Genomic DNA, 22,923 nt, shown 5'->3' with positions numbered 1-22,923 from the left:
CTCGCCCATCTCTGACACTGTGCCTACATTCAGAGTCTGGTCCCACGGGTTAAGGACTGAGTCCTACACAACTGATCCAAGGCTTCAGAAGCCAACTGCAAGTCCAGGCCTCCTGGGACTGAGCAGCTAGATGTCCGGCCTCCCCCACACCCTTCCTCAGCTTCGATCAGTTTCTAGAATGGCTCACAGGTCTTGGGAACTGCCTACCTTGAATTCTGCAGTTTATAATCGAGGATGTCACAGATGGTACGGGTAAGCTTCGGATGAAGACAAAAGGGGGGGTGAAGAGCTTCCATACCTTTTCTCTGTGCACCAATCGCCCACAGTCTATGAGCTCAGCAGCCTGAACCTTCATAGTTCATGGGCGTGATCTGCTACTAGCCTAGTCTTTGGCCAGAGAATGGTGTGCATAATTGTGGTGTGTCTTTCTGGTGACCAGTTCTACCCGGGAACCAATCAAAACTTACATCATCTGAACAAAGCCGTTCCTGCCGCCTAGATGACCCTGGAGGAGCTCTGTGTCCTGAGCTGAGGATGAAGTCCCGCCTCTTTTGCTCTCAGGAGTCAGTTTTACAGTCAATGCCAATGTTTTGCTGTCTGAAGTTGTCACAATCATTTACTGGCTATAGCTATCGAGCTGATCTGGGGTTGAAGCCAGACTCCCACAACATTCAGGGGAACACAGACCCTCTACAGGGTGTTATCCAAGTGACCACACCACCCACCACTAGCATATAGAGTGGTGACTTCCCATCACTCCTGAGCTGTCACACCTTTCAGACACACAGGGTGTCCAGTTCTGTGTCGACCCCTGTACAAAACTTGTCTGTCTGGGGAGGGAGGGAGAGAGAGAGAGTGAGAGAGGGAGGGAGGGAGGGAGGGAGGGAGGGAGGGAGGGAGCATGGTGCCATGACTTGAAGTCGGGTATTGATTTTCACAAGCCTACAGCAAGGGAAGGTGTAGATTATCACCCTCCATGTTGCAACTATGTTTCAGTTGGTGAGTGCAGGCACTCGGGTAGATGGCTGGTGCACAGAAGGCTCTCTCGGCTGCCCTGAGTCCAGATGCTTTTCTGCCTCCCGGGCACAAGCAGCCTGGGCCTGCAGACACTGAGATACAGGCCATGGTGCCACACACACCTCTGAGGCACAGTACATCTTAAGTTTGTCCCAAGGATTCTGAAGGGATTCTTGAGCAGTTGGATACAGCAGCAGAAGGAGGGTTTTGATTGCTTCGTGGCCTGGTGAGTTAAGACGGGAGGGCTGAGGCTAGATAATGCTAGATAATGAGATCAGTTATTGACCCTGCATTGGGGTGATGACACTTTGCTCCGCTTCTTGATAAAAGGAAAGCTTTACCCAGAGCCAGGGAGTGACTAATACCTGAAGGTTTCCAATATTAAAAACCACTCACCTGCAATCCTAGCACTAGGCAAGGCTGAGACAGAAGGGCTGCCTTAAGAGCAAAGCCCTCTGGGCTACATAGTACATTTCAGCAGTTAGGCTACACAAGGAAGCTCTGCCTTCATCTCCATCCATCGCTTCTCTTCCCCTCCCCCTCCCTTCCCAGCAAACTAGGTCTCAAGAAGCAGTAGGCTTTGCTGCGTTCACAAGCATCTCCCCTACTCTCCGCCTGCACTCAGGAGCTGCTAGGCTGCCTGATTCACTTGTGGTGACTGCAGTGCTGCCACTAGACCAAGGGGTAGGAGAGGAGACAGCAAAGCCAGGGAGTCTGTCCTGGCCTCAAGCACTAAATGCCCATATCAGCCACAACTAGGAGAGCTATCCTGGGCACGTCCTCTTGAAAGCACATAAAGGAACGAGCCGTAATTTTCTCTGCTTCAGAAGTTGTACTGTCCTAAATACAACTTTATGATTTGATGTATCATGTTTGCTGATATTCCCCATGAGGTTCATGCCAGTTCTCTCTCTCTACCATGTGAATTCTGAGAATCGAACCCCAAGGTCAGCAACATGCACCTTTACCCACTAAGCCATCTCCCCAGCCCTAAGTTGACAGCACCCGTGACTCACCCGGAAAAGGCTAGATCCTGTGCGCACCTAGATTTACACTGTGGAGGCACTTCCTTTTCTGAGCTATTACCTTTGTTTATTTATTCATGCACACACATGTAAGAGCTCATGCACACACACGTAATACAGCACATGTGTCAAGCACAGACAACAACTAACAGGACTCCTTTCTCGCTTTCCCCCCGTGTGGGCCATGAAGATGGAAATCAGGTCAACAGGAATCTGTACCAGCTGAGCCATCACCAGACCTCTGGAGGCCTCTTCACACCGTCGTCTGTGGTAGCTCTACCATGCCTATTCCTAGCACTATGTGAGCTTCTTCCTTTCCCTCCCCATCCTTAGCAGCACCCCTTGTCTGCTTTAGGACAGCAGTTTTAACTGAAGTGATGGTCTCCCAGTGAATGTGGGTGAAAATGAGCAGCGTTTTTCAAAAGCAGACACAACTCAGATGGAAGAGTCCTCGGCACACCCCCCCTTTCTGCTCCCTCTCCATACACTCTCCCGTGATGTGAACTCATCAGCGTTTAATGGAAACCCAATTACCTTCAGGGGAAATGGAAGCTGGGCTGACTCATCGCCCTGGTCCTCCCCGCGGGAGCCTTCGATGAGGCTGGGATGCGGGGGCTGCTGCTGCTGCGCTGTCCGCTCCATCATGCCCCCTTGTCACCGTGCTCTCCTGTAAAGTGCCTCGGATGAGCTGTTCTTCGCTGCCTGTACCTCCCAGTGAGGAGCAAAGATGCTCAGTCAGCTAAGGGAGGGCATTTTGAGCATGAAGAGCTTTGGCCTAGATGCTCATTCGCAGTGTACTCAGCACCTGATAGCCAGTCCCACAGGCTGTATTTGGCTCACCCTTCACTGCAAACATCAGAGAACCAAATAGCATGTCTGCATGGCCCCAAGTCCACCCACTGCACACACACCTTTCAGTCACAGAGGGACAATGGCCTGGAAAATGCACATCTTCCCAATGACGTCCAAAGTGCCCTGTTCTTGGATGAGGCCCACACATCTCTCTCTCTCTCTCTCTCTCTCTCTCTCTCTCTCTCTCTCTCTCTCTCTCTCTCTCTCTCTCTCTCTTACTGAAGAGGAAAGGAGAGGAGACCACAGCTGGCTAGGGTTGGGATAAGGAGGCATCCCTTTAATCACAGAAGAAGGGATGGTCACTCCCATTTGAGCTCTTGAGCCTCTCAGTTCTCCCTGGCCACTGCCAATCAGTATTCCAGTGAGAAGTGGAAATTTGTAACCATGGCAACCCCAGTAGATAGCCAGTCACCAAAAGTGACAAACTGTTTCCAGGCCCGTGGAGGTCTGTGATCCCAGCTATTTGGATGCTGAGGCAGGAGAATTTCAAGCTTATGATTTTACTGGGCTACAGAGTGATTCAAGGCCAGCCTGGACAACTTGATGAAACCCTATGTTAAGAATTTTTAAGCTTAAATAGGGGGCTCAGAATAGGTCAGAGATAGCATTTCTACCCACTATGAGCAAAGCCCTGGGTCCCATCGTCAGCACCACAGGCAAACAGGCAAAGTGGCAGCTTGATTTGTTGTGGGATTCCCTCCCCACCTTAGATGACCTGGATGTCTGCACTCAGTGTGTGCACAGAAACTACAGGGAAAGGGCACGAATGAGCCAACATGCAGTTGCCCAGAGGATGGGATGGAGGGGAGAAAGAAGGATCTAACAGTTAAGACAAAGGAAGAGACACAGGAGAACATAACACTGTAAAATCCCAGGGACCTGGAACACAGGGAAGCCACACTCTCCGCTCACATCAGTGAGACAGATTTGTTTCCAATGGGCACATAAGACAGTGGTGTAAGTTGTGGTGTTCTGCTCTGATGTCGTCATGAAGAGCTGTGTGTTCATGTGCCGATGTCCCTGATTGTAGGCACTAGTACTGTTCACCAGAGTCTCTTCCTTCCCGAGGTGAGGTGAGGTCGACCGACCTCCTTCCAGAATAATGCTTGTACGTACAAAGGTGGAATAACCTTGAGTTACAACTAATAGGAAGAGAACTGGGCTATATGGGAATGCCTACATATAGATATATATGTACCTCGTAGATGATCAGTAAGGCTGGAGAACCAGCTTCAGAAAACAGTGGGAGCCCGGAGAATAGTCTCTTAAGTGGCCAACATGATCTGTCAGAACATTTTAAAGTTCTGAGGCCAAAAGAAAGGGCAATTTAAGAAAACGTGTCATGGGCTGAAGAGATGACTCAGCCATTAAAGGCTAGGCTTACAACCAAACATATAAGAAAAGGTGTCACAAATTCTGCAATCTGAGCACCCAGGACCACAAGTATCCTTTTTATTGGTTTACTTTTTCATTAGTCGTGGGGAGCTGTTTTCTTTGTGAGATACAAGCCTCCAAGGACAACTTGCTTCAGTGTATCCTGATCACCAGAGGATTTCATTATGGATAAATTATCCTGCATTTGCCTCAAATAAGATGCTTCATACACATTGATGTGTGTCGGGTACCATTCGAGTAAACGAGGATTTTGTATGTTGGTTTTGATACTAGGCTTTCAAGATCCCAGCCAGTGTATTTCAGACTCGTTTGGTCCTCAGATCATAGGTGACTAGACAGCTAAGTCCTCGTCAAAGTAAATGTGAACCTGAATCCAACCAGTAGACTAGAGTCCCCAAGAATCCTGGAGAACTTGACCCCTGGTAGGAAAAAAGTAGACATTTTCTTTTGTTATAAATATTCAGAGTTGTTGATGTTGGGTTTTGCCTTAAGGACAAGTATTGCATCTTGTAGCATGAAGTTTTCTTTTAAGAAATAAGCAACAAGCTGGAGAGATGGCTCAATGGTGAAGAGCACTGGTTGCTCTTCCAGAGGTCCTGAGTTCAATTCCCAGTAACCACATGGTGGTTCATAGCCATTTATAATGGGATCTGATGCCCTCTTCTGGCATGCAGATAAAACACTCATACATAAAATGAATAAAAAAAAATTTTTAAGAAAGGAGCAGCAATACTAAGTGCTGGTGACAACACAGGAGAATTCCATCTTTCACACATTGCTAAGGGGCAAGCAGCTTAGCACTGTCATTGTAGAAAATAAACTACCAGTTTTTAATAAACCAAAAGAAAAACTAACCTATAACTCAAAAACTGCACTCCTGGGCACTTCTCTTAGCAAAATGAAAAGCTAGGTTTATGCAAAAATATTTACAAGATTGTTTATAGTGTCTTAATTTGTAGTAGCCCAACCATAAACATCTAAAATAGTCTACAGTACATACACTGCTATTCTATAATACAAAGAAGCAAATAATTAATGTGGTAGCTTATGTTTCTCAAGGTCAGTTTGCTGAGTGGAAAGGTCTATATCAAAAGGCTTGTTTGTATAACATTCTAGAAATGGGAACATGGAAGCTGAAAGAAAAACGAGGTGTATAAAAAGGTCATGTGAGAGCAATCTTCACATTGCTAAGATATTTTAGTGTCTTGATTTCTATGGTAGTTACATAAATCTATACGTGTTGAAAATGATGTGGGGCTATGTATATTCGGCCCTTTGCACCAGTAGGTTCCATGTCTGTGGAATCAACCAATCCTAGACCAAATGTACTCAGAAAAGAGTGAATCTGCACAGAGTGATTGCTTTTCTTGATATTATTCCCAAGCAATGCAGCATGACAAGTAGTCACATGGCGTTTGTGGGATAGAACATATTTAATATAATCTAGAGATGACTTAAAGTTCTTCGGGGGATGTGTGTAGGTCATGCACAAAGCTATGGCATCTTTGAACTGGGAGTTTGAACATCTGTAGATTTGGGTGTCCACGGGGTCCTGGAAATCATCCTTCACAGATGCAAAGGGATGGTTGAACACACGTTGCATGGCCAGCTTCCTGTCTGCTGTACCATACTCAGTGTAACCACTGTGCAGAGTCAGATGAAGGTTATGTGTGATTTCACATAGAACTGTATGTGAATCTGCAGTTGTTAAAGATTTTAAAAAATAAGTACTACCTTTATATAGATAGATAGATAGATAGATAGATAGATATAGATATAATTAAATATATCTCTTATACCGTATTTTACATATATGATTTATTCTAATGATCTTGGGGGTAAAGGTAATTGAGTTAAAACAAATAGGCAATCTATTACATAGAAATATCTCCCAACATGGACAGTGGAAGATTAGAAATCATTTAAGAGGCTTTCCCAAAAAATGAGACAGAGGATGTATGGACACTGTACCTATAGTGTCTTTATCTGGCTGATGGCATCTGACCCCTTATTCAATGGACGCTGTCATAGCCCCATGCCAAGCCATCTAAGGTCTAAGTTTCATTTTCTATAAGAAAGTCTAGATACCTGCAGGATTCTTTATTATTGTAAAAAATTATCATAGCCAAGAGTTTATAAGAAACAGAGAGGCTGTGGTATCATGTCATACAGTGTGGTAAATCCTCATCAGACCTGTTTTTCTTAGAAAGCATCCTGAGGTCTTCTTAGTCCCCTTCATGCACAGCCTGAGAACAGAGAACTCTGTTGTCCTTCTTTTAGAACCCTGACCATACCCCTTACCATGCAAAGGAATCAGCTTTAGCCAGCTTCTGACTCTGGGTCATATACAAACCTTTATTAGTCCACTCAGCCTCTTGTTTTATAAAATGCTACAGACTCGGAGACTTATACAGAAAATTTACTGCCAAGTTTTAAAGGCTAGAAGTCCAAGACCGTGGTCCCAAGAGGGCTGGTTCTGATAAAAGCTGTTTCTCTGACGTGCATACGGGTCTTTTCCAGCTGCACTTTCACATGGCATGAGTGAGCAAGAGCTCTTTCTTCCTCTTCTCATAAAACCACACTCCTGTTTGGTTAGGGCTCCATCCTTAAACCCTCTGTGAGCCTTAAAGGCCATATCTTCCGACATAGTCATATTACAGTACAGTATTTAAGCTATAAATTAAATATAGTCAATAACAGTATTGACCATAATCTTAGCAAAAGAAAAAGAAAGAAAGAGCATTGAGCCCTCCAGACATTAGAAAACAAAGATACTGGACAATAGTGTTTTTTCCTGATATTTATTGCTATGCAACACAAACTGCAAAAACTAACTTGATAATCCTCTTTCCTTAATTATATGGTCCATTGAACTTCCTGCCCCCCTTTCTGTTCATATTTCCATATTTTGGAGTAGACAAAACACATATGTGAGGTTCATTCAGGACTCTCTGAGAAGCACTGTGCTGAAAACACCCTTGCTTGGCTGAGTTCATCATTAACCTAATTATATTCCCCAGCCAAGGCTTACAAATAGCATCATTATCAGGTCCTGGTAACTAACTGCTCCGTTTCTAAGTGTGCTTCTACCTGGAGGGACATAAAGAGCCATCCTGTTCCAAAACGCCCTTTTGTGTGTGTCATGTTCATTCCTCAGACTCTCATGAATGATGCTGAGCTGCCTCAAGAAGCAACAAATGAAGTTTTACAAAAGAGCAGAGAACTCTTCCTTTGGATCTCATTGCTGAACATGGATATCACTTTTCTTCCATGTGTGGGGAGGGGTCCTTGGAAGCTTTAATTATATTTTAACCAAGATTCTTAAGGTTCAAAGTTGTAGCATTGACCATCTTGGGATGGCGCGTAATATTCTCTCCCACTTATACAACTTAAGCCAAACCTAATTTTTTACGTAACCTATCAGCAGGAAGTATGAGAGCTAAGTGAGTGAGTGAGTCTCTTCTACAGTCTGATTTGTTGATTATGTTGCATGAAGCTGTCTGTCAAAATCAAGGCACCTTAGTTTTGTTGTGAGTTGCTTTTAGAGAGTGTCAAGACAATCCAAGGAGATCTTAGCAAACGTGCCTCACAGGTACTGTTGGGTACTCCTCTGTGACGGATTGCCTGAGGCGCACAGTTAGCCACGCAGAATAGCGTCTTATTGGAAGTTTTTAAATGGGGCAGCGTTGTTCAAGTCTGGAAGGTACTTCCTTCTAAATCCTTAGGAATTGTCTGGTCTTTTCTGAAACGTCCCAGCACTGGTCCCTTGAGGACAGATTGAATTTCATATCTCATTTACTACCCATTCTTCTACTCAACCTTTAACGCCCCTCCAAAGACGCAGCCCATCTCACTGTAGAATGTGTGGGACACACGGGAGTTGCTTGAGGTTTGAAGATGGCAAGGAGCCTGAGTGGCTGAGGAACGGCAGAGGTCAGGCTCAGAATCTGGAAGGGAAAAGAAAAGGATACAAATATTACAAGAGAAGAATATGGCCAATGCGTGAAACGGCCTCGCTGGATCTTAAACAATGCTCTTGTGAAACTGGGCAATAGGAGAAGGGATTGTCTATCAAACCGTGAGTGTGTTCCTTCCTTGATCGGTCTTCTCCGTGACTAGTAGGGAATCTTACTGACATGACTTGCATGAGTTTGTGAGTTGGTTGAGGGCCATGGAATGAACACACACACACACAAACACACACACACACTCATACATATACAATACATATAACATATATACGATCTGGTTTTTTTTTTTGAATTATTTATTATCCAGTGGCGTTGAACAGATGCATTACCAGTTAAGAGTGCACACTGTTCTTGCTAAGGTCAGTCCTCATGTTGAAGTGGTTCACTGCCTGTAGCTCTAGTTCTAGGGCACCTAATGCCTTCTTCTGGCTTCATGAACACTTTCACTCATGTGCACAGACCACACACAGTCACATTTGTGCACAAAATGTAAAAAGTAAATCTTGAAGTTACCGGACGAAGAAGTAGATTCTGAACTGTCTCCCAATAATGGGACTCAGTCCTCACTTAAGTTATTTGATAAAGATGCACCTTCATACTTGGGTCTGAAAATATTTATTGAGTGGCCCCTTTGTGCCTGGCCAGAGTCTGGAAGCCAGCAGAGATTCTGGGCTAAGATAGGTGTGCAGAGAACCATCTCATGTGAGGTAACAGTGAAGAGTCAAGGCCTTGATGATCATCCCCCCTGCTGTACCCAATAGCTGCATATCAATCCTTCATTCACTGATGGACTTAGGAAGTAGACCTTGCTGGAGCCATCTTGGATTCTCTGTTCTCCACTTTAGAAATGGTGTTACTAAGTGGAGGCAGATTCATATTGACTATAGGTCACATAAGGGTTGGGGGAACAGGGAAGGAAGAGGGGCTGAATTGTGAGAGGTCAGAGGAGTCCTGGCTGTTGCGGTAAATATTACAAAGTGCTAACTTTTTATTCTGCACTAGAGCCAACACCTGTAGGGCCACATGGCACTGCGGGGCATCTTTATCTCAGTGGCTCCACAGTGCCTCTAACTACTCACATAGCCCAGCTTCTTTTGGCCCAGGCATGGTCTCTCTCCACAGAAGCTGCTCCAGTGTGGAGCCAAGCACCCGGTCTCTCTCTCTGCCACACAGAGGTTTGTTACCAAGCCTTGCACACACACACACACACACACACACACACACACACACACACACACATCCCAACTCTGTAGCAGGCTTTGTGCATCCCGCCACTACACTCTCTCTGAACTCAATTGAGTCTCCACATCAAAGAACACACCAAAATACTCAGATGCACTTGGTATGATATAACTTGCCCACCTAGATAAGTCAAAGGATCCTGTAAAATTCCATCTCTTATAAAATATTCATAACAACCTTTATCCAGATAGAGATGCGCTGAGAGAAACATCCATGTCTGCCTCTGTGTTGCTCCTTCTTAAATCTGTTGCTTTCTCCTTCTCTTCTGTGTTACCAAAACGTTGTCCCCGCCCCACTCTCTACTGTCCAATCATGTATTGCCTTGACATCAACCCCTTGATGTCAACCTGCACCTGGCTTCACTCTGCTCAACAGTTTGAGACAGAGATGGCCAACTGAGAGATGCTTGAAACTTCACAGGTGACATAAACAATAGGGGAGCGGGTGATGACGCCTCCCATGACAATGGCCCTGCCGCTGGCGATCTTCAGAAGCCTTATGTCAATGAGAAAAGTCAAATTGAATGATCATTTGCTGTCCTTGGGAATTAGCCAGCAGAGAACAAGTGACAGGAGCAGCTCCTCACTTGGACCATGCTCCCTGCTGTCGCTGCTATGTGTGGTTCGTACTCAAGGCAAGCAATGCAGCTTCTGTCTCCACAAGAGTAGAAGTTAATAAAGCTTGTGGAAGAAGCATGCCCCCCATAACTCCGAAGTCATCTCAATGGAACCAAATAGAAGGAGCTGTGAACCCAAGGCCTTGCTGGGGTTTTCTTCTTGCCTTTCTGTGCCCAATGCACACATGCCCCTGCCTCGGGGTTTTCTCTGTATCCTCAATAAAAGACAAATATGCCTTTAGTCCTCTAAGCAATTGCTAGACTCTAAAGCCAGATGCCAAGTTTTCTTGTGACCTCCACTACATTGAATATAAGGTGGGATCTAGTCTGGCCTCTGTATTTTGTTGAATTGATCGTATAGTTGCCCCATCATCAAAGCCCTTTGTACGTACAGTCAAAGGCACTTGCCTCAGTTTACTCATTTAATCGATTGTGTGCTGTGAGCTGAGTTTTGCTCTGTGAGTCACCGTGCTTAGGAATGGGTTCCCACCCTGGGATTGTGAGAAATGGGGCTTGGAGTAAAAGAACTCCATTCTAGTAAGTCGAAAAGATGTCAGTTCTTCCAAGAGGAGCAGTTCCCTGGCTTAGCAGAATCTTAAGGAACCCTGGCACTACCCATCATGCACCTGAGGTCTTGTCCCATCATGCACCTGGGGTCTTGTCATGGCTAAGCTGATGCTGTGGTTTGGTCATTGAATGTGGTGTCAAACTCCTGGTGAGTTTCTCATATCTATGACCCTTGCTCTATGTAGTGTGCAGGGCATTCTTGGGTACACCGCTGTATCAGGGAGCATGTCCCTTCTCCAGCCTGATCATGTGCCCTTAGGCAGTTCTAGAGGAAACATTTCTTGATGTGGCCATGGTTTGAGTGGCACTGAGATGTCCTAAAAAAGGTTAAGATGACCAGACAAGTTGTCTAAGGGTTATGGCAAAGGAACTGCATGGCAGAGAGGTTCTGTGAGGTCTAAGGGACTTCACCTTTTCTCTCATCTATGTCACCTGTCACCCATGGTGGGAGAGCCAGTCTCAAGATAGCAACAAAAATGTGAAAGGAAACAGGAAGAGATTTAAGGGCTCAGGAGTTGAATTAAGATTGTTTTCTGGACTAGAGAGATTGCTCAGTGGTTAAGAGCACTGAGTGCTTTTCCAGAGGTCCTGAGTTCAATTCCCAACAACCACATAGTGGCTCACAACCATCTGTAATAGTATCTGATGCCCTCTTCTTGTGTGTCTGAAGACAGCTACAGTGTACTCATATATATTAAATAAATAAATCTTTAAATATATATATACATATATGTGTATATATGTATGTGTGTATATATAAACATACACACATATATACATATATATACATACATACATATGTATATATATATATATATATATATATATATATATATATATACATACATACATACATACAGGATAAGAACAGATATGGCAGCAGGGTCTAAATCATAAAGCACCAAGTAGCTTGAAAGGATAACAAAAAAAACAAGGAGTCTAGAGAATGCTGCTATTGTTTTAAGAAAAGACACATGGCCACTTTACAAGGAGTTATTCTTGTTCGAATCAATGGTTTAAAACACCTCATCTGTAGGGAGGGTGGTGGGAAGGGATGGGGTGGATGCTGATACAAAAGATAAATAGTCAACCTTGTTTACACAGGGCCGTGCAAGCATTGGTAGAAGATGTAGCCCTCTGCACCTAAGGCTAAAAAGAAAACCAGTGCCAAGGGTTCTCGGCACTTTTACATCACCCAAGCATGAGATGTATACATGACAGGAGTCGGAAGTGCAGTGAGACCCTGACTAAGAATCCATGACCTGTCCTCATTTACATTCCTGCACCCATGGGGTCTCCAAGCCTTGATGTCTGACACTCATTCACTGGAAAACACTTACCATGTCCTTAACAGCATTCTGTGGCCCGATATTAAATCTTGTGTAAAAGTTGGAGTTAGGAGCCCTCTGAACTTTCTTGCCAGGTGCAGAAATCGGTAGTTAATTAGCAGTTTCAACTAATTAGATTAACGACTAATTAGATAGTTGTTTCCAAGGTCACCAAATACCTGTATTCAACCAGCTGTGCAATAGGTCCCTGAAGTTCCTCTGTCCTGTCTAAGTAAAACTGTACCACGTGACCAATATGTGAAATAAGTGGTTTGTTAAGGAGCTTGATTTAGTCATTCCACAATGGGAACATTCTGTATATCAAAGTATGTTGTAGACAGGCACTGTATCAGGAACTGGATTTTATCCCCAGAATAAAAAAGACATAGGCATACCCTCTCCTGCACCCCGACACACACACACACACACACAGAGAGAGAGAGAGAGAGAGAGAGAGAGAGAGAGAGAGAGCGCTAGAGACAGAGACAGAAACACAGAGACAGAGAGACAAAGACACACAAAGACAGAGAGAAAGAGACGCAGAGACAGACAGACACACACACACACACAAAGAGAGAGAGAGAGAGAGAGAGAGAGAGACCACCATGCCCCTAAACATCTTATATAACATTGTTAGTTTTTAGAAGATGCCCATATTAATGCAGCCACGGTTTCCTCTGATCTTAGGAAGTATGTTTTTTAAAACCTTTCTGTGTCATAACAATGAAGCTGTATTAACTCACGGCACAGAACCAAGCTCTGTTAGAGAGGTCTCCATATATAATTCTTTTAAATAAATTCTTATTTCTTTAGGGTGGCGATTATTCTTACAATCCAGGGTGCACATGGGCATATCGGTTGGATTTTTATGACAATGATTATTATCCAATAGTCATTTAAACGTAATGAAACTTATCATTTAGAAGCACCCCTGCTATGCGTCTGAAACTGCCTAGCCACAGCAATTTATTATTTGTTCTTTCTACTTCAAAGAAATTAGGCGTATGTATCAAACATTCACACTGAGTAATACAGCCATTATTACTCTGCGTGTTCCTGAGGAAAATCATGAGTCACACGGACACCTCCACATAACCTGCCACTCATCAAAGCCAGCTCAGTGTGTGCGAGGCTTTCTGAAATGGTCTTGTACAAAAGATCTAGAAAGCACGCAGAGAGAAGAGGTTGGTTAGTCAGAGCCTTTAGTTTGCTCAGAGTCAGATGTCTTGTGCCTTTCCTACTGTGACCGCCACACAGAGAATTTTCCATTTGCTGCCCCACCCTCAGAGACCAGATCAGCAGATACCATCCTGACTCAGGCTTCATCTGAGTGCCTGCCCTCTGCATCAGTACCACTGCCCTGAGAAACCCGCTTGCTTGCCGCCTAAGTGCATCATAAACCACAGCTTCCTCTTACGGAGAAATTATTGATTTGCTCGTTTATGTCCCCCTTTCCCTCTGGCACACACTTCAGCAGGAAATTGCAGGTTCCTTTATGCAGTGTGTTATAGCCGATCAGAAGGGCAGCCTGGGTTTCCCTGGTGTACAAAGAGAGGTGGCTCGGGTGAGATTTTTCACACCACTTGTCCTGCAGAGAATGTAATGAACAGATAAAAGCTTCACACGCTAGCCAGACCTCATCAGGACTATTCACTGCCTTTCCTGAGGCAAGGACAGCCAATCGGTATAGAGGGAAAAACCAACATAGTCAAAGGCCATGTATTTGTGTTCCGCTGTGTACATAAAGCCAGTGAACATTCAGCTTTTTCTATATTTACCGATTTAGCCTTTGAGGTCGAAATTAAGCTGCGAGGCTCATATTCCCCAAAAAACGTTTGTTTAAACCCTTTCTGTACTAATTAATCCTCTAACCGTCCTTACTATTTAGTTCACAAGTTTATCAAGTCCCATGGTCACAGCTTTAGTCTCCTAATATGAATTGGATTAGAAATAGGTTTACTAACCATCACCTCACGACTCGTTGTTAAATCAGACCCACGATCCACTGAGGCAGCAACAAAATAATTTCTCTCCATCCTAAGCTATAAACTGCTTAAATGTGATTTGGCTTAATTGTCATTAATCCACAGAGACAAGACAAAAGGAGACTATGACATAAAGAAATATTTCCATAGAGAAATGGACCCAAAAAAAGTGGGGATAAACAATTAGTTATTTAAAAGGCACAATGCCAAGTGCCTTAGTGAAGGTGGTGATGCTATGCCATGTCCTGGCAGCTGAAGGAAAAGACTGTTTAGACTGTCTTTGCTAGTATCATAGAAGAGGCATGATATATGTATATATACATATATATATGTATATATATATATATATATATATATATATATATATATATATATATATATCTGTATAATGGGGATGAGAGAAAACGTTTTAGAGCTTAGGCATTTGTGGTATGATGCTGAATATATTTATGGGGAGATGTTAAACTTACAAAGAAAACTGAGAACCTCAAATCAACACAAACAATTAGATGCAAGCAACACTGCTATGTGAACAGTACTGACGGGCACTTTACTCTCAGGAAGAGCTCTGTCCTTGGAGTACACTGGGCAACTTGTGTTGAAAACCTCAGACCGTCGGTTTTATTAAACATTTGCATAATGCAAATAATTGTTAGAGTAAAAATACACAAATGTAATAAAATAATCAGTCTGACGACACATTTTCATGTCCAACAAAATTCACAATCTCTTTATAAGTCTACATTTGTTTCCTTTTCATTTAACTTCAAACACATAGAACCAAGAACCATCCCTCTGTACCTCAGGCACTGGAAGAGATGGTTAATGGCCTCCTCTCCCCATCCAGCCTGTATGAGGCAGAATAATTAGTATATTAAAAGATAAAATGTTGGGCTGGTTAAGTGGCTCTTCCAGAGGTCCTGAGTTCAATCCCAGCAACCACATGGTGGCTCACAGCCATCTGTGATGAAATCCAACATCCTTTTCTGGTGTGTCTGAATATACAGTGTACTAATATAAATAAAACAAATAAATCTTTTAAGAAAGAAAAAAAAAGACAAAATGTTATTAATCTGGAAGCTAACTTGTTGTTGCTCTTCAGCAAAGGAGCCTGCGTTTTCTTAAAGGGACGAAGCCCTGGCTAACTTATCAAGTGAGGATCAGTTCTGTCGGATAAAATGAGATGATCCACGTCAATAGCAGCGTCTCATGAATCTCCATCTTCACGCCTCATCCTCCCGAATTATAATTACACCGCCACACCCTGCTCCAAGGATCTTTAATACAGCTTCTTAATTATTCAACTGAACTGTCTTGGTAGCCCAATGGATAGTTTAAAAAACGATTTTACACCTTTAGGTACACTTGATCTTTTTTTAGTTCACTTTTTAAAAATCAAAAGAAATGTGTCTGTGATCCTAAAAAGATCTAATATCTCATTCAGATCATAATGAAAAGGACCCATTTTCTGTGCTTTCCTCCCCATCCTCAAGAAGGTGATGACTCTCTTCCCGGACTTGTTTCTTCTTCTTTGCCTCCGTATGTAAATAAATTATGTGGGGCCAGCCAGCAAGATGTCTCCAAATTACACTTGGCAGTGAGCACTGAGTTCACTTGTACCGGGCTCCTTGACCCTACATGATCTAGTCCATACTGGCGTCACATCGGTCACTTTCACATTCATGTGGTGGCATAGCCTTGCTGGCCTTATTTGGCAGTAGGCAAAACCAAGGGCATTGCCCTCTGAAGAGCCCATTCCTTACCACCCTATCTAAACCAGCAAATGCATGCCCAACCCATGCCCCGTCCCTTACATTGATTTATAAAAATGCATTCAGGGTGTATCCAGTTAGGATGAAACCCCCATGAGGTCAGGACCTCTGTCCCCTATAATTATGGTCCCCTTGAATATAGAATGAAGTCTGGAGTGATGGGCTTCTGATAAACATTTGTGGGGTTAACATCAACCAAAAACTTTGTCCACATGTAGCCTAAATCATTTGAGGCACATTAAAGAAAATGTCAGACAGAACTTAACAAAAGGCCCAGTTTCTGCTGCCAAAGAGCCAGAATCCAGGCCGGCATCATCCAATGGGAATGTGTGTGAGACACAAACATGGTTTACAGTTCCCTAATTGCCATGGTAAAAATTGAAAAGTTCGCAAAAAAAGAAGAAAGAAAGAAAGAAAGAAAGAAAGAAAGAAAGAAAGAAAGAAAAGAAAAGGAAAGGAAAGAAAAGGAAAGAAAAACTCAGCTGGTAAAGGCACTTGCCAAGCTCAGTGACCTGTGTGTGTGACCCCAGGAACCAGCAAGGTGGAAGGAGAGGAAACAATTCCTGCTAGTTATCCTCTGACCATGACACATGCATATGCAGGCGCACACACACACATGCACATGAACATGCACACACATGCACACATACGTGTGACACATGTACACACATGCACAAACAAAATTTTAAGTAAAAAGGAGACACAATTAATTACGATAATATTTTAATTAACCCACTAGTCATCTAAAATATAACTACTTTAACATGCATTTAGCATGAAAATTAGATATCTGTATTTTTTTTCCTGCCAGTAAGTCTTCCAAATCTGGCAAGTTTTCTAAACTTGTCTCAGTTTGCAATCAAATTTTCATCTGTATTTGGATTTCGTAGTTCCCAGTTGAAAATGTAGACTCAAAAGTTTCACTGCATGCCTGGAATCCTCCACAGCTCTCCGCTGCTTTCTGCATTGATTATTTGTTTTAGGGACCCCAGACCTTGGATTTACGCCCCCCTTTTGGTGGAAGGCAATCTCTGACAAGTATTCCAACCATTCCCAATACTTTTCGAACAACTGAATTTTATGTTATTTTCTAAATATAAATTCATCAAAATTAATCAACCTTCTCATTAAGTTCGGTAGTCTCACTAACCACATTTCAAGAGCTTGGTAGCTATGGGCAGCTGACATATTGGACAACCTAGATCTATCGGACAGCCAAGATGTTTACACACTTGGTAGCAAACACACACACACACACACACACACACATGAAAGGATGTCACAAAGAGGAGAGCCGGGCTCAGATGGCTGCCTTTGCCTGCATCCTCTGCTGGGTGAAATTTCATCTCGTTCTTTGGGCTTATTTGCTGGCTTTTCCCATAGATTTCCCAGTTGGGTCAGCTCCCCTCAATGGTAAGCAGTTAGGTGCTCTATCTAGCTCCCATTTTTTAGGTCGCTGTGCAGTGTTCTAATGTTTCACTATATACCGCTACTCCCGGTTCTCATTAGTATTTTAAGGCTGTATAGCTAGGAAACTGCCATTGGTGATGCCTCGGCACTGAGTCCTTGATAAGTATTGGTGAACTAATAAAATAAACAGCCAGCCTCACGTGAAGAAGACTAACGTGGTTGGAACAGCGACACGGAGTGTAAAGGGAACCCAGGATGCTGTAAGGGACAAAGACCCAAGCTCCATTTGTGCAAATTGTCATGTCAAATGCTCCTGGGGGCCTGTGAGCATAAAAGCTAAGAAAAAACTATTCTATTTAACCAAGGGCTGCTTTGACGGCAGCCCTTGGAGACACTCAGCCACACCTTAGGAGCCCTGAGTCTTCTCTTAAATTCACACCTTCTTTCGAATGCTACTTCCCACGCGTTGGGCATTGTAGGTGTGAGTAGACTGAGTGGAAAAGCCTGACTTGTTTGGTTCACTAAGATCCGTCTGTTACTGCGGGTCCCCTGAAGAGCGGCTGCTGTAGAATTCAAATGGACGCTATGAAGCTGACTTGGGGCTGTGTGTGGTTTATGGGCATCCGATCTAAAGATGTTTAAAGGACAGAGTTATTGGAGCTGAGAAGGAGGAATGTGATTAATCGTGTAAGACAGTTCACTAAAAGACCCACTAAAACACTGCTGTAAAAGCTAAAGCCAGGACTCCCATTTGAGCCATGGAGTCAGGCAAGAGGGTGTTCATGTGCGTGAGCACCCCCTTGTGATAGACCAAGAGATGACGGGTCCGCGGAACTTAAAAGGATGCTTTTTCAGCATGCAAAGATGACTGTGGCTGTGGGGTTCTGGGGGATATATGTCTCTTACATTTTCTTACACTGTACCTAAGCTTATCTCTCATGCACTGCTGAGTTACAACTGTTTCCCTCATGAGGCTTCCTGGGTGTTTGTGAAATGGCCAGGGAAGAAAAAAAAACCCATTTTAAAAATTCATATTTTTACAACTCTATGTGAGTTCGAATCTCTGCATTTTCTGAGTGTTCCTTCCCTCCCTTCATCTGATGTAGATGTAGAGTTCTCTAGGCAAAAAGCATTGGCCTTAAGCAACCAGGCATGACGGAATTTCCTGGGATCTCTCTAAGTAGAAAAACAACTATCCGTAATTTATACGTTTTCTCAGCTAATTTTTATTAGTCACGTGCACCTCCTGCTCACTCTGTTGGGGACCCATATCTGTTTCTCTAACTCCTGGACGTCCAAAGACCAGACCAATTAAGTCCTTAGCTATAGACGTCCATGGGGAAAGGTCTTTCCTGAGTCACTGTGACCCTGGAATCATCTGGGGGTAAATGCCAAACAAATAAAACCTCGGAATCTTTTTGCCCCAGGATGTCCCAGTTAGCTCACTGGTAAGAGCCAGACCAGCAGAGCTACTATGTCTTGTAAAATTAACTGTCAATCAGTGACAAGCTTACAGACCACAGTCTCAAGAAGAAAAGGAAACAGTGCCCACCCAGCGGCTGTCTCATGCCTTGGTGTGAGCAATGGACGTGATCCTGGCTAGAATGGAAATATTTTAACTAGATTATATTTTCCATGGACATGGGCTGTGATTATCTGTGCCTTCCCTGTAGACTCCTTAATCTAAAAATCACTGCTTACTTAATTAGCGTTCCCTCTACCTACACGTAGGTGCAAACGTGGACTTTGAAAACCATGAAAGAGAACCAGAGAAGACACACGTTCTCCCCGAGAGGGTTGTTTATTACCTGTGAGGTTAATGCACTGCATGGTGTGACTTACCCCTGCCACAGATGTGTCTTTTCTTCAGAGTGCTGTTAGTGTCTAGCAAAGAGACAGATACTGACTAGCAGAGAGACTGAAGACAGATACTGAGAGGAAGAAATCATAAAACCCAGAAAGAGCATCAATTCGAAGACGGTTCAGAGGAGTGGTCCGTCTGTACAGTTGAATTTCAAATTTAAGTCAATGTTAAAAAAAAAAAAAAAAAAAACGAAACTGAACTAAAAGTAATTTTATTCTTTTGCATTTGAACTCAAAGCCATTAAATCACCCCAAACCTTCATTTCTAACCACCCCACCATGCCATCACCGTTAGCTTCTAAAATTAGACATGCTAATAAGAGCCGTAACTTCTGGTATTTTTATGCATATTCAAATCAGGGATGTGAGTCAAGGCAGGTCTCTGCTCCCTTCCTGCCTGCTGAAGTATTTGCACATTTTCCCACACGCACCTGTGGGTAGAAGTGCAAGGCTGACACTGGGAGTCCTCTTCCTGGATCACTTTCTACCTTAGACACTGAAGCAGGGTCTCTCAGTTGATTGTGGGGTTCGACAATGTGGATTAGTCTAGCTGGCCAGCTTGCGCCAAGGATCCCCTATCTCAGACCTCCAGTTAGGCTCTGGAATTGAGAGCAAGCCGTCACACCCAGCCAGCATTTATGTGGGTGATGGAGATCTCAACACTATTCCTTATGCTCATGGTCAGCGCTTGATCCACTGAGCCATTACCCTAGCTAGCACGCCCTGTTTGATGGCTGTGAGTGTTAGGTGCCTTGAAGGAAGAAGAAAGGTGATACTGAAGAAAAAAGAACGTGTCCTAAATCTGCAGTGAGGATGCTGAAGAGTCCGTTTGTCCGAGTGTCCTGTTTACCTTGTAGGTGCTACTGAACTGAGAATAACACAAGCCCTGTGCCTGTTCGTTGCCTTCGGTTTACAAACAGACGCTAGACAACTCAAAAAGAAAGAGTAGTCTGGGGTTGGCCGGGGAGCTCTGCTATAGTATGTGGATGTTTTCCATCTAAATGTGAAATTCCTTTCTCTGGTCTTTGGTTCGCTTTGGTTTGGTTTTATAAATAGGGTGCTACATAGCCAGGGTAAGTACCCAAGCCTGATCTTGAACTTGTGATTCATCCTCCTATCACATGCCTCCAGGTGCTGGGATTACGGGAATGCACCACCACATGCAGCTATGTCAGCGTTAGATGGCTCGGTTAGAAAACGCTTTGCCTCCCCAGCCTGATGACCTGAGCTTGGGTCCCTATGACAAACACGAAGGTCTGGCTCACTGCACCGGCCCCCATCTGTAGTCACAGTGATCATGAGACAGGATACAGGGACAGATGGATTCCTGGACGCTGTGAAAGGGGGAAGCTATGTAACCTACATGGCAAAAGGTCTTCCAGACCAATAAGAGACCTCAACTTAAGCAACAAACAGGCACCTGAGGCCTAGCACTAGGGTTACCCTATGATGTTTACATGTATGATTACACCCTATGACGTTTACATGTATGATTACACCCTATGACGTTTACGTGTATGCACACACCCCCATCTCCCTGTGCACCCCTCACACACAAGCAGGCACATTAATATTGATTAAATATTAAATCATCAAACCATTAACAATTAAATATCATTTAATTTAATAATTTAAATCATTATTAAACATAAAACTAAGTTTTGTAACAACGGAGCAAGAGAGAGCGTGCGTGGAGCTCTCTCTGAGACACACACATGAAAAGTACATGTCGCAGCTCTCCGAGAAGACTCCTGTTTTATGTCTCAATTCAAAGCTGACGGCATGACCAACAACCCTCCCATGTTTGAGAGGGTCTTTGGTTAGCTGCTCCCACAGATTTTATCTACTCTAGCGTCCACTGTTACTCCGGATGTAGTCACACAATGTGACAATGTGAAATACTTACCACTTTACATCCTCCCACACTGACTTCAGAGGAAGAAAGAGGAGGGCACGGGAAATAAAGAACTCCGTGAAAATGAATGATGCGGCCGCATTAGCCATTTAATTATCTAGATTGGGTTTGAAAAATATTGTGACATCGTGATTTAGAGCCAATTTGAGAGGCATCTTGATAAGATTTGAGGCCGGAATAATCAAGTCAATCCTAGCAGCTGCTCCTATGTGGCTAGTGGGAGGAGTGATTCTGGAGCTAATATCCATAACCAAGACGTCCTGCATGTGGATTCCTCTTGCTTCCTCTGCGGTGAGGTAAGGAATCCCAAGCCTTTTGCTGCATGTGAGAGGCTGGAGCCCAGTGTTAGATATTAGCACCTAGACATGTGGTGGCATTTGCCGTACAACTGGGAGGTGCTACCTGAACAGAGTTGTGGGATGCTCCTCTAATTGTCCCCCAAAGCCACTTCCTCTAAAATATAGAAGTCACGTGTGAAAAACAAATAGTTGATGGTTATAAGTTTAGGATCTATTTGTTTATTTAGGGGTTTACCTCTTCTGTAGAGAAATACCAGCCAGCACATACCCAGGCTCTGTTCTCTCTGGTCCGTATTTGATTGTTCTTGTTTTTCACAAGCTTTCATCCATTAAATGTGATCAAGAAGGATCCAAACCTAATAAAACACTATGTATTATGTACACACTTTTCATTTCTTACATACACTTACACCGAAAGAGCAGTGACCTACGCTTGCTCCTTCTCTTTGTGGACACAGTGGCTTAGTGTGGCCATGGTTGGTCTACCTGGCTCCAAACATTTCCTGCTTGAGAATGCCTACAACATCCGGCAGACTCCACAAGGATACAATGTTTCTGAGCCTTCCTACCTGTTCTCTAGACAAGCTGAACACGTGGTCCTGTGCAGACAGCACTGTATATGAACTTGGAAAAACAATTACAGACATTCTTTCTGTGTGAGCCACATGACCCCGGGTTCACCCGTTTCTGTATTTGATCAGTAGCATTTCTGTTGACTTTTGGGTCCGTGTGAGGAGCCTGGGGTGAAGGAGAGGAGAGGTGTTACTGGCTCTTCTGCACTGCACAAAATCAGAGAACTAGATGATCAAAAGTAGAGCAGGTTTCCTGTGGCCACCTTGGCACACCTTCATCTCCGTCTGCATCTCAGTGGATGGGTATATTCTTCTCATCCTGTTTCCTTTATGCAAAAGAGGAAGCAAAGAGGATGTCTTGCCTTTGCCCAGAAAAGGGAGCCATTAGATTGTCAGTTACTGACAGCCACGTCCTAGGCCTTACACCTCCCTCCTTCCCTGTCTGGACCACTTCTTACCGACAGCAGGTGAGTCACTCGAGAACTGAGAAAAGACACTGGCATGCTGGAACTCTGGTAGCACACTGAGACATAATCTCGCCCTAACTCCTCCTCTTCCACCCCCCCCATCCACTCCTCCCCTTTTGTGCCCTTTTAAATTTTTAAAAAGATTCGTTTTATTTTATATGTATTAGAAATATACCCCTAAGTGTGTTCACTGTCTGTGTGTCTGGTTCTCTTGGAAGTCGGAGGAGGGTATCAGATGCCATGGAACTGGAACTACAGATGGTCGGGAGACATCATGTGCGGTGCTGGTAGTTGAATCTAGGTTGAGCCAGAGCTACATAGTGAAAGCCTGTCTAACAAAATAAAAAATAATAAAAGATAAAATTCCAGAGACCTTCAAGGTTCTTTCTGCCAGAGATTAGCAAAACCATAATGCTCTCCCTGAGGTGTGATGCCGGCTTATTCTTTCCTGTTTAGCCATTTTGACCAGGTTGTGAATCCTGAAGTGTTCTCTGGACAGTCTCTTACAGGCAAGACTAGATGTATTAAGACCTTCTTTCCATGTTTTTATTTCTTGTGGTTGGGGATCTGCCCCCCCTTCCCGATCAGGTGAGGGGGTCCCCTTCCTTGGTACAGGAGCTGTTTTCT

General features: G+C 43.8%; 1 protein-coding gene across 1 annotated transcript in view; it reads left to right on the top strand.

Moving 5' to 3' along the window:
- Positions 1–22,923, top strand: part of SV2C (synaptic vesicle glycoprotein 2C) — a gene marked incomplete at both ends in the record, with an annotated part of 109,553 nt that overhangs the window by 41,513 nt on the left and 45,117 nt on the right. The window lies entirely within an intron of this gene.

This window comes from Micromys minutus (genome assembly GCF_963924665.1).
Source record: "Micromys minutus genome assembly, chromosome: 11".
In the NCBI taxonomy this organism is placed as follows: Eukaryota; Metazoa; Chordata; class Mammalia; order Rodentia; family Muridae; genus Micromys; species Micromys minutus.
This window is presented reverse-complemented; position numbering and strand designations above follow the sequence as displayed.